At 39.5% G+C, this 11,572-nt stretch overlaps 1 long non-coding RNA gene across 1 annotated transcript in view; it reads right to left on the bottom strand.

The window, feature by feature from the left end:
• Nucleotides 1-529: 529 nt before the first annotated feature.
• LOC132769623 (uncharacterized) overlaps nucleotides 530-11,572 on the bottom strand; it is a 53,551-nt gene continuing 42,508 nt past the window's right edge. The window contains exons 4-5 of the long non-coding RNA XR_010908935.1: nucleotides 8,376-8,572; nucleotides 530-3,531 (exon numbers count right to left, since the gene is read on the bottom strand). This is a non-coding gene — a long non-coding RNA (uncharacterized lncRNA). The remainder of the gene's footprint in view (nucleotides 3,532-8,375; nucleotides 8,573-11,572) is intronic.

The following is an 11,572-nucleotide window of genomic DNA, read 5'->3' as shown; positions in this document are numbered from 1 at the left end:
AGAGCTAGAGCTGACAGAGGGAGCTCATCCACATGGATTTGAACCTCTGACCTGTCAGTCTTCAGTCCTGACGGCACAAGGGTTTAACCCATTTCACCACTGGGGGCTCCTTCCCCATGGGATGAGGTGAGGGGCAATGCAGGGCATGGGGAAATGGGTTCCCCATGTCGGATTTGCCACAGTTTGTGGTGAATTCCCCTGCTATTGCTCAGATAGGTGACCTCACGGTGATGAGGTTCTAAGAGAAGAACTTTTCCAAGCTCACAATTTTGAAGTGGTAAACTAAATCTTTACATTTCACAACTAAGGATGTGTTTTCAGATCCATTCACTACAAATGAAATTGGTTGAACCCAGTAAGACTTAGCTTGGGCAAATTTTAATATTTAATTGGAGGACCTCAGTTTGATTTAAGTCCCTTGCTTCAATGCCACTACAATTTTATCCATGATCTGAGTTTGCTCCCTGGAGAAAAAAATGAATTTCATAAATGCAGCCAAATTTAACTGACAGTAGGGTGCATGGAACATTTTTATTTACTATTCGAGATACACAAAGTGTTAACTGCAGCAAGTTCACATGAATTGCCAGTTTCTGTAGTGTAGTACTTTCACTCACACCAACTTCAATTTCCTCACACATTAAAATAGATCATTTTTGTTCTCTGGGGCCACATCTTGTTACAGAATTTACACAGAACGAGAGCGGTAGTAATAAACACTCTGGTATCCAGGAATCCATTGAGTTATACTTTTTGCAGTGGTCTGACATTTTTACTGTCCATGTAACAAAGCATTCAGGATTATTACACAAGTTAGGATTATGCTATATATGGTCAACATAATTGAGACCCATCAAGTTTGATGCAGCTCAGTGGTTCAGGAAAAGAGATAGTTTAACTTATTCATACTTTATGAATTCTGATATGAACTTACATGGTTTTCTTTGTCCTTGATTAATACTTGAGTAAAAATGCAGCCATCTTTGAAATTCTCTACACTTAACAATTCAGTTCTTCACAAAAAATCACCCTATTTGCTAGCATTCAGTATTACAGTTACAGATTTATACTCTAGAGTTACATATCTCAAACAGCATTGTACCCAGCATGCAAAAGCATCTTGAAGTACCTTAGAGACTAACCTGCAACCTCATTACATGGTTCAAAAATAAGCATCCTAGAATGCTTAGATCCTTCTAGGGGAAGGGGGACAGAGCCCCACGTGAGGTATCAGATGACATCACTTGTGGTTCCACCCCCAACTGGGATAAAAGCTTCACCAGATGCTTACCCCAGCAACACAGAAGACCTGGAGGCTGAACGGAGGAACTTTTGGGAGTTGAGGCTGTGGGGCTTTGGGTATTGAACTGAGAAGTCATCCGTGTTTTCTTCATGTGTAACTTTGCTATATAGTAGTATTAAAGACATCTCCAAGATTCCTCTATGAATGAATTTACTTTCTACCAGAGTTCTGCCATTATCACAGTGTAGAAGATAGAAATATGATGTCAGTTTAAGTTTCAGTAGTTTGATGTTAATAGTCTCATTGACCTGACTAAATCTTGGAGATCTCTCCAGGTCTTTTAGTCAGAGCCAGTTCATGTTATCAGGCACTTTCCCATGCAGGGTCCCAGATGTTTTCATTCTTCAAATTTGGCTGTGAAATCAGGGCATGGAGGTGTTCTGGTGGCTTGAACACACCAGATACGAGTCCATGACATTCACATTAGTCCATCTATGAACTCCCTCCCTAAGGAGATCAGACACGACCCCTCCTTGTCCATATTTGAAGGGAATTAAAAACTTGGATGTTCCATCATGCCTTTGATTAGGCAGTTTCACCAGACAACTATCTCTTTCCTCATCTAAGCCATGCATTTTATTTCTGGCCTACCTCTTGGTTACACAATACTTTTAAAAGGGTATTCTCAGCCTCTATTAATTTTATTTCCACACTTTCTACTGACTCCATTCGGAAGCATTGCACTTATTTGAGACTGATCACAACTTTGAAAGTTATCTCAGCCTTATTGTTTTAAGATGTTGTGTTATGATTGTGTTATGTTTTTATTTGATTGCTTTTAATGCTGTTTTTATTTGTAATGTGGGCTTGTCCCCTTGTAAGCTGCCCCAAGTTCCTTTGGGGAGATGGTGGAAGGGTATAAAAATAAAGTTATTGTTGTTGTTGTTATCCCAAATCTGTAAACTGGTGACCTTAATATCTGGATGTTTAACCCCAATCTGTAAAACTCTTTGGAACAAAATCCCTTCTTCTTCCTCTCCTCTTCCACTGGTTTTCCAAGTCAGTATACAGTGGGCCCTCCAGATCTATGGATTTTGGTTCTGTAATTTCCGCTAACTTTGGATCACCACACTCCATATTATTAAAAGGTGGCAAAATGAAAACAGACATGTAGAAATGTGCATGTTCATGTCACCACCATTTAATAATATGGGGCATAACCACCTGGATTTTTTGTATCCACACAGAGTCCCAGAACCAAACCTATGTGACAGTTCAGTTCTGTATTAATAATGGGACATCAACTCCAATTCATGTTAACTCTAAAACTTCCTCTTCACCAATCAGTGCTATGCAGAGACCTCTTAGGTGAGCATACTGAAAGCTCAAACATTTGGACATTAACCATAATCCTCAGTCCTAAAATCTTTGGAATTGAATCCTCCACATCTTTTTTTTCTGTTCTCCAGTTTAGGCACACCACACAAAAACTTTTCAGATCAATATACTGAAAACTCTTGGTGTAAATTTTGATTTTGATTTGCAGTTTTGCTGTAACTGCACATAATGGAAAGCACCTGAAAGATGTTTTGTTTTTCCTGAAAAGGAAGTTTTCTATTTATTTCTTCAATTCTTATTGAAAGTTGGTCAAGATTTTCTGCTGCCTAAAGAGGTGTTCATGCAAATGCAAGATTTTTTATTTGTTTATTTATCATGTCAGGGGCAGACCAAACAGTTGCATTGCATTTTTAACAAACAAACAAACAAAACACAAAGTTTGCAAGCTTCGTAGTTGATTAAATGTCCTTTGACCAGTAGCTGGCCACTTGGAGTGCCTCTGGTGTTGCTACAAGAAGGTCCGCCATTGTGCATGTGGCAGGGCTCAGGCTGCATTGCAGCAGGTGGTCTGTAGTTTGCACTTCTCCACACTCGCATGTCGTGGATTCCACTTTGTAGACCCATTTCTTAAGGTTGGCTCTGCATCTCATGGTGCCAAAGTGCAGTCTGTTCAGCGCCAAGTTGCCCTGTTTTCTGTGTGCCCAGGGGGGAGTCTCTCATTTGGTATCAGCCATTGATTGAGGTTCTGGGTTTGACCTGCCACTTTTGGACTCTCACTTGCTGAGATGTTCCAGCGAGTGTCTCTGTAGATCTTAGAAAACTATTTCTTGATTTAAGTCGTTGACGTGCTGGCTGATATCCAAACAGGGGATGAGCTGGAGATGTCACTGCCTTGGTCCTTCCACTATTGGTTGCTACTTCCCGGCGGATGTCAGGTGGTGCAATACCGGCTAAACAGTGTAAATGCAAGATACATAGTATTCATAACCAGCCAAGTTATTTTCTCATGAAAAGCATCAATCTCCTTATTGTTAAGAAAAAACAAACACCTTTCACTGTTAAGAATAATAAAACAACACTGTTGACAACTTGCTTTCCTTCAGTTATACCCAAAATCAGTCTAAGGCAGACATGTTACCTCTGGAAACTTCTAACAAAGTAGGTAGTGCTGGTCTAAAGAATTCAAAGCTCCTACATGTAACCAAGGTGCAAGTAGATTCTGGAGAAATGGTGTCCTGACTGTACAGTAAGGCTATTATCCCCATGTGAGCTTCAGTACACATCCTAATTCAAGCCATATGTGATCAACTCATATCAACATCTTGATCTGATGTGTGGAGGGGGAGGCAGAGTTGAACTTGTAAATAAAACTTGCATGTAAAAGGCAGCCTTTAGATGAGGACATCAGGAAAGTAGCTTAGATATAATGTAAAAAAAGTCTTTTCTCCTTATGAGTTGGATGTGACTTATTATTTCATGTATACACACAGAGAGACTGCATTGATAGGTAGATGAAACAAGCATATGTTAAGTGGCAGAAAAGAGCTCAACCGCAGTGGTTAAAAAGCACTGACTGCTGTTCTGTTCTGCCTGGCATGATCTCCAAATTAGCAGACTATTTAGCACATTTTCTGACAGCTGGAAGCCACTGTCTCTACAAGAAGGCTGGTTGCAATAAGAGATGACTACACTGGTGTTACAGCAGTTAGCATTGGACAGGATGTCGATACAGAGATGATTTGCAGCTTCTGAGCTGCTCCCTGTAAACAGGCATCTACTTGTGCCAACATTAAGCCAATACCATAAAAGCTTCTTGGAATCTCAAAAAGCAAGTGACAATTGCTTCAGTTGATGCTAGAAGCTAAGACAATGAATGCTTTCATAGATTCTGTGCATGTATAGGTGCCATATTATTACAGCCACGAAGATAAACATGCAAGTTGCAACCCTTTCCCATAAACCCTGTCATTAAATTATCTTTCTCTCTATGTCTTTCTATCTCTCCCTCTCTTATTTCCCCGAACAATAGGATGTGTTCGTGAGACCTTAGTTATGAAGAGAAGGTGGTTTGCATACCAAATTGAGCCTATATTTAGCACTAAGACATGTATATAGAAATAGAGCATACTCTGCTTTTCTTCCAGATTAATCTTTTCAGTTGTAGCACATTTCAAAACCTGACAACCATTGGACACATACTATTGTGTCAAAATGCTGCTCTCCCATAGGATTGGGAAGCTGTGATTTGTGAGCTGTATTATTGTGAATGTATTCATGGTGGACTTGATGCTTTTCATCTTTTTTGTCCCCCTCTCTCTATTGTTCCATGCTGTGAAGCCTCTTTTTTCTTTATGCACACCTTCACAATCAAGCCAACTATTTTCCTGCTCTATAATTTAATTTTTTTTTTGTTTTATATAAAATGTGCCAATGATAGCTGTAATGCTGTTATCACCTATTTAGCTACATAAACTCCTTAGTTAGATAGCCAAATAATGCCTCCCAGCCTGACCAACTTTCCCAGTCCTCACTTACTGGGCAGCAGCAACTGCAAGCAGTAGGGGTTTATTCCTTCATAATTGGGAAGCAACTGGCTGCTGTTTCCATCCCTTCTATGAGTGATATTTAGTGCAACAGTCACAAGCAGGCCCACTGCTACAATTCTCCCTTGCATCAAATATCACTTTCAGGAGATCTGCTGCTTCCCAATCAGCAGGTGAACAGAATCCTGTTGCTCACATCACCAGCTGGTCAGTGAAGACTGGGGGACTCTCCCTGAACCAAGGAATATGTAGGGGTTATAAATACAAACCAATCATGAATCTGTAAGTATAAGTTGTGTGTTTGTAATTGCCTTAATGAATTCAAGCTGCCATCATGACACTATGTTTTAAGCAATGATGTCACAGATAAACAAAACATATGGGTCAACAAGGAATGTGATTAAACAACACAAAATACTGCTGTGAAGGCAAGATCCCATTTGCCTCAAGTGAGTCATTTCGGAACCATTGGCAACCATCTTTGAGAGTTCTTGGAGAACGGGAGAAGTTCCAGCAGATTGGAGGAGGGCCAATGTGGTCCCAATCTTCAAGAAGGGAAAAAAAGGATGACACAAACAACTACCGTCCGGTCAGCCTCACGTCGATACCGGGCAAGATTCTGGAAAAGATAGTTAAGGAAGTGGTCTGCAAACACTTAGAAACAAATGCAGTCATCGCTAATAGTCAACATGGATTTATCAAAAACAAGTCATGCCAGACTAATCTGATCTCTTTTTTCGATAGAGTTAAAAGCTGGGTAGATGCGGGGAATGCCGTGGATGTAGCATACCTGGATTTCAGTAAGGCCTTCGACAAGATCCCCCATGACCTTCTGGCAAGGAAACTAGTCCAATGTGGGCTAGGCAAAACTACAGTGAGGTGGATCTGTAATTGGTTAAATGGATGAACCCAGAGGGTGCTCACCAATGCTTCCTCTTCATCTTGGAAAGAAGTGACGAGCGGAGTGCCGCAGGGTTCCGTCCTGGGCCCGGTCCTGTTCAACATCTTTATTAATGACTTAGATGAAGGGTTAGAAGGCATGATCATCAAGTTTGCAGATGACACCAAACTGGGAGGGATAGCCAATAGTCCAGAGGACAGGAGCAGGATTCAAAACGATCTTGACCGATAGAGAGATGGGCCAAAACTAACAAAATGAAATTCAACAGTGACAAATGCAAGATACTCCACTTTGGCAGAAAAAATGAAATGCAAAGATACAGAATGGGGGACAATGCCTGGCTCGAGAGCAGTACGTGTGAAAAAGATCTTGGAGTCCTCGTGGACAACAAGTTAAACATGAGCCAACAATGTGATGTGGCAGCAAAAAAAAAAAAAAGCCAATGGGATTTTGGCCTGCATCAATAGGAGCATAGTGCCTAGATCTAAGGAAGTAATGCTACCCCTCTATTCCACTTTGGTTAGACCACACCTGGAATATTGTGTCCAATTCTGGGCACCACAGTTCAAAAGAGATATTGACAGGCTGGAATGTGTCCAGAGGAGGGTGACTAAAATGATCAAGGGTCTGGAGAACAAGCCCTACGAGGAGCGGCTTAGGGAACTGGGCATGTTTAGCCTGAAGAAGAGAAGGCTGAGAGGAGATATGATAGCCATGTATAAATATGTGAGAGGAAGCCACAGGGAGGAGGGAGCAAGCTTGTTTTCTGCTTCCTTGGAGACTAGGACGCGGAACAATGGCTTCAAACTACAAGAGAGGAGATTCCATCTGAACATGAGGAAGAACTTCCTGACTGTGAGAGCCGTTCAGCAGTGGAACTCTCTGCCCCAGAGTGTGGTGGAGGCTCCTTCTTTGGAAGCTTTTAAGCAGAGGCTGGATGGCCATCTGTCAGGGGTGATTTGAATGCAATATTCCTGCTTCTTGGCAGGGGGTTGGACTGGATGGCCCATGAGGTCTCTTCCAACTCTTTGATTCTATGATTCTATGATTCTATGAGTGCTGGAGGGTGCCTTCAGGAAGGGATGGAGGAGGCTGTGGGGGAAGAAAGAAGAGGAGGAGTCGCAGCTGCCAGGTGCTCTTGCCTGATTTGTGAGGCTGCCCACATGCCACCTCTGCCTCAGGTAGAGTGTTATTCAGCCATATTAGCCCTCATTAGCCGAAATATCCAGCTGCTGTGATCTGTATCAGCTAAAGCTTCAGCTGCCCCCTACCAGGCCTGTTTTTGGGGATTCGGCAGCTGGATTACTTAAATCCCCCAAATATGTTACACCAAAATGATATTATGCACACCCCTAGAAAATATCATGAGGCTCTTACATCTATTTTAAAATATACTGAAATGCCAAAGCAACTGTAAGTTATTATATTCATTAAAATGTTTATTTTATAACGTTTCATTAATATTTAAAATCATTGTGATCAAGAATCTGCTTTTCTATAACAAAAGAGGGGGGGGGGGGGCACCAAAATGTCAGTATAACTAGGGTATCTAACAATCATATACTGCGAAGGACAAAACTGAAATTAATATTTCTCAACATTACATAATATTACAGCTTATATTACTGCAACAACACTTTTAAAATTAAAGGTGCACATATTACTTTTGTTTCCCAAGCTTTGGTTAAATTCTTATCACTGTTTCGAAAACATACCTCTCATGCCTCTCAAGCTATGCATCCAAAAACTATTTCTGAAAAATTACCATGAACAGATGTGCTCATTTTTCTAATTAATTGGCAAGATATTATTTTTCACTCTGTGTGGAATCAAGGCATATTGGAACTGTGAAATCATGCATGGTTATAACTTTATTCAAGAATGACATAATTTGGTCCCTTTGGGGTAATGCTGAAAGTGTAAAGACATAGGGTAATGATTATAAAGAAGAGATGGAGACAAATGGATGACCTGTAACATGTCAGCAGTTTGGGCCATACGCCTTCACTTGTACATGTGAATTGAATTCGAGAGTTTGAATAAAATATTCTTCATCCTTTCAGTCCCTTTGCCTGTAAGATGCTAGAAGTGACACAACTAAATTACAAGTGGACATGATGCAGCTTGTGAACTACATACAAAATCTAGACCCCATTTTCATGGCTTTGAAGCTCCAACCAGTTTTCCAAACTTTCTACCCGCAAAAGTGGTTTTTGGAAAAAAAATCACATTTTTTGGGCAATCTCTTCCCCAAAAAGCCCTGCGTAAAGTTCCTTCAATTTGTGAAAACATGCAAAAATATCCCTCTTTCTCCTCCACATTAACCACAGATCCCTTTACTTGTACATACCTCCATTTTCTTCTGTAGTCCTTCCCACATGGTGGCATGAAATGACACAACAACACTGTTGCTTTTTGAGAGGAACTGCCAAGGAAAACTAAGACATTTCAATTTGCTATGCAGTGGTGTAGACCAAATGTATTGCAGGGTGGGAATGGTCCATCATTCTCATACAGATGCCCACTTTATAAGATCCGTGAATTAGTCTGCAATGGAAAAATGCTATTGTAAATAAATAGATAAATATTAATTATAAAGTAATTGCTTATACTTATAATTCCCATTAATTAGCTAATGTAAAACCTAGATTTTTTTTACAAGTTATTTTTGTTGCTTTTCAATAAAACAAAACATGTACCAGTAAGCAACTTCTAGGATTGACAAATGGTCTGTTCACCTGTTTATCAAAAGGCATTTGCATCATGTACCCACTGGTGTGTGTGATCTCTGATACAAGGTGGGTTTGTGACAATGGTCCTTTTTCTGCCTGTTGTGCTGGAGATCTCCCACAGGGGTGGAGTGGGTGGAAGAATCAGGAAGCCGATTTTTAACAATGAGAAAATGGATCCCCATCAGTACCAGTGACTGCTTACCAGTAAGTGAGGTTGGCATTTCCTGAATTCAAAGAATATTTCAAAGAATGCATTTTGAAATAGATTCACCCATTTTGAAATAGATTCACCCTTTCATAAAAGGTGTATAAAATATGATACATTTTATACATACAATAAAATGATACATTTTATACATAAAAGTATATCGTACTTTTTTGTTAGAGCTCAAGAATCAGCTTCCAGAATAAATCTTGGAAGCAGTTATTAGACCTTTGAATACATGATAGGAGAGCCTCTGATATACCCCTTGTGGTAAAATACTTGCTTTGTATTAGAATACTTTCAGTTTCTTGATTAATTAGACCAAGTAACGTTTTATTAACTTAGGTGATTTGAATAACCAATTATTCTTGTGAAAGTCTGCTTTCTGGATTGCAGAATTTTGAAACTCGATTTTCTATAAAGGTCTTTTCCTATATTGTACGACAATTTTGCTCCAGCATTCTAAGGTTATCCATTATTCTCTAAATATCTCCCTTGAATCCATAATTAATTTGGTTTCCTCATTCTCCAGTCTCACAAAAAAAAAAGATCCTTTTAAAGGTAATTGTTACAATAATTGCCCTGCTGTTTTGTCAGGGCTATTAGAAGTAATCTGAAATGAATTATGGATTTTCATAGTTAATCAAGGATTGAGAGACACCAAGATTCCTCACCAACTGGTGTAATACACACCAGAGTTGCCTAACATATGTTAGCTAACATATTCTGACCACCTCATTTGGATGTTCCATTGAAACTAAAGCTTCAAAATTATCATAACAAATACGTGGAGTAACTAAAAATTTGCATTACACATTTATGTTTATGTAATAGGGAAATCAATATTCCTTTATACTTTCCTGTTAATCAATCTTGCTACTGTTTCCCTCACCAGAAGAAAATGTGAAAAATTGGACTTTTTAACTGATGGATTCCCAGCAGCAAAGTACTTTTTAACATGAAAAAGTGACTTTAGTTCAGATAATCAAAGAAAGAGCACTGAGAATATTGCAGTACTGAAATATACTGTGAAGTTCATGAGTCATCTTTAGTCCATGAGCTTGTAAGAATATAGAAAACAAATTGTGTCCAATTCTAATGTTTTAGAAGTTTTGGCAAAACAAGATTGTGCCTTCCCCATGGAAGTGGAAATGCCAAGAAGAATCTGATGAAATACCGCATTGGGTGTTTTTGTCCAAGTGATAACCTTCTGACATTAATAACCACCATCACAAAAGCAGCTTTTTAGCTTATCTTTTCCTTCCATTTGTCTGCCAGTACCCCACTGCTAAGTTTCACACAGAAAAGCAATTTGTACTCACAGTGCATGGATGGCCTCATCAGTAAGCATACACATTAAGAGTGATACTCCTCTGAGAGTGTAGACAATTAGACCTAGCAGTAAGGAAAAGTCCCTGTGCCCATATTCTTCACATAGTCCTCCAAACATGACAGAGATTAAAATTCTGCCAGCAAACCAATCATAAAATGGCTGTGATTAATTGCAGGAGGCGAAGACACAATACATATAGACAAGATTCATGCATAGATTTCATTTTAGCACCACCATGAAACAACTTCACAGCTGGTACCAAATTCACATCAATAAATTGAAAGGGGTATTGACATTCAACAAGGGTCCTAAATGTAGAATTGAACTGCATCCCTTGGAATTAAATTGTCATCATCTATGACCCTGGCGACCTTGCAAGGGCTTTGCTAGTTAAAAGAGTGGAAGGTATATCAATGTCCAGAGAATCATGCAGTCTACACCACACATTAGTATTTGTTTGCATGAGTGTGCTTGGAGAAATCTACATTTGGCTAGCCAAGAAATAAGGTGTGTGATGTTTTCACTAAAGAGAATGTGATATATTTCAACTTCTCCAGACTTTTGTAAAGGGAACAAATATCAGAACATGACTCATATAAAAGATGGAACAATGTTGTGGCTGTGGGAAGGAAGAGGGAAGTCTTTGTCATAGCTTTTGACAGTTGTGAGTAGCTTGCCTTTATATCTATACTGGCATGAATAATAGTCATGAGAATAAGCAAAATAGGAAATGTAAACAGAAACATTTAAACATTGGTTTCAGCATGCAGGGTACAGATTTATGTAAGATCTTGGTGAACTCTGGCTCTCATCAGCCATGTTTTGGGTCTAGGCTGTTCCTTTTTTCTTGAATCAACTCGTGTGTGATGTGATCTTGTTGTTGTTAATTGCCTTCAAGTCAACTGTGAGTTATGGAAATCCCATGAATGAGAGGCTACGAAGTCAACTTGTCATCAACAGTTCTACTCATGTCTTACAAACTCAGAGCCATAGCTTCCTTGTTTGAGTCTATCACTTAATAGGCTGTCTTCCTGCTTTCCACTTTGCCAAGCATTATCATCTTTTTCTAATAAGTCATCTTTTCTCATGATATGGACACAGTATGGCAACTATTTTAGCCATCTTGGCTTCTAGAGGGAGTTCAGACCAGATGTATTATAGGGCCCATTTATTGTTGTCCTACTGCATTCAATATAACATATTTTCCAATGTTTCATTGTATGTCCAAAGTGCAATACCTTCAATTCAGTCATTATGGCTTCTAGTGAGAAGCCAGG

The sequence above is a fragment of the Anolis sagrei genome, chromosome 1, assembly GCF_037176765.1.
Source record: "Anolis sagrei isolate rAnoSag1 chromosome 1, rAnoSag1.mat, whole genome shotgun sequence".
NCBI lineage: Eukaryota > Metazoa > Chordata > Lepidosauria > Squamata > Dactyloidae > Anolis > Anolis sagrei.
This window is presented reverse-complemented; position numbering and strand designations above follow the sequence as displayed.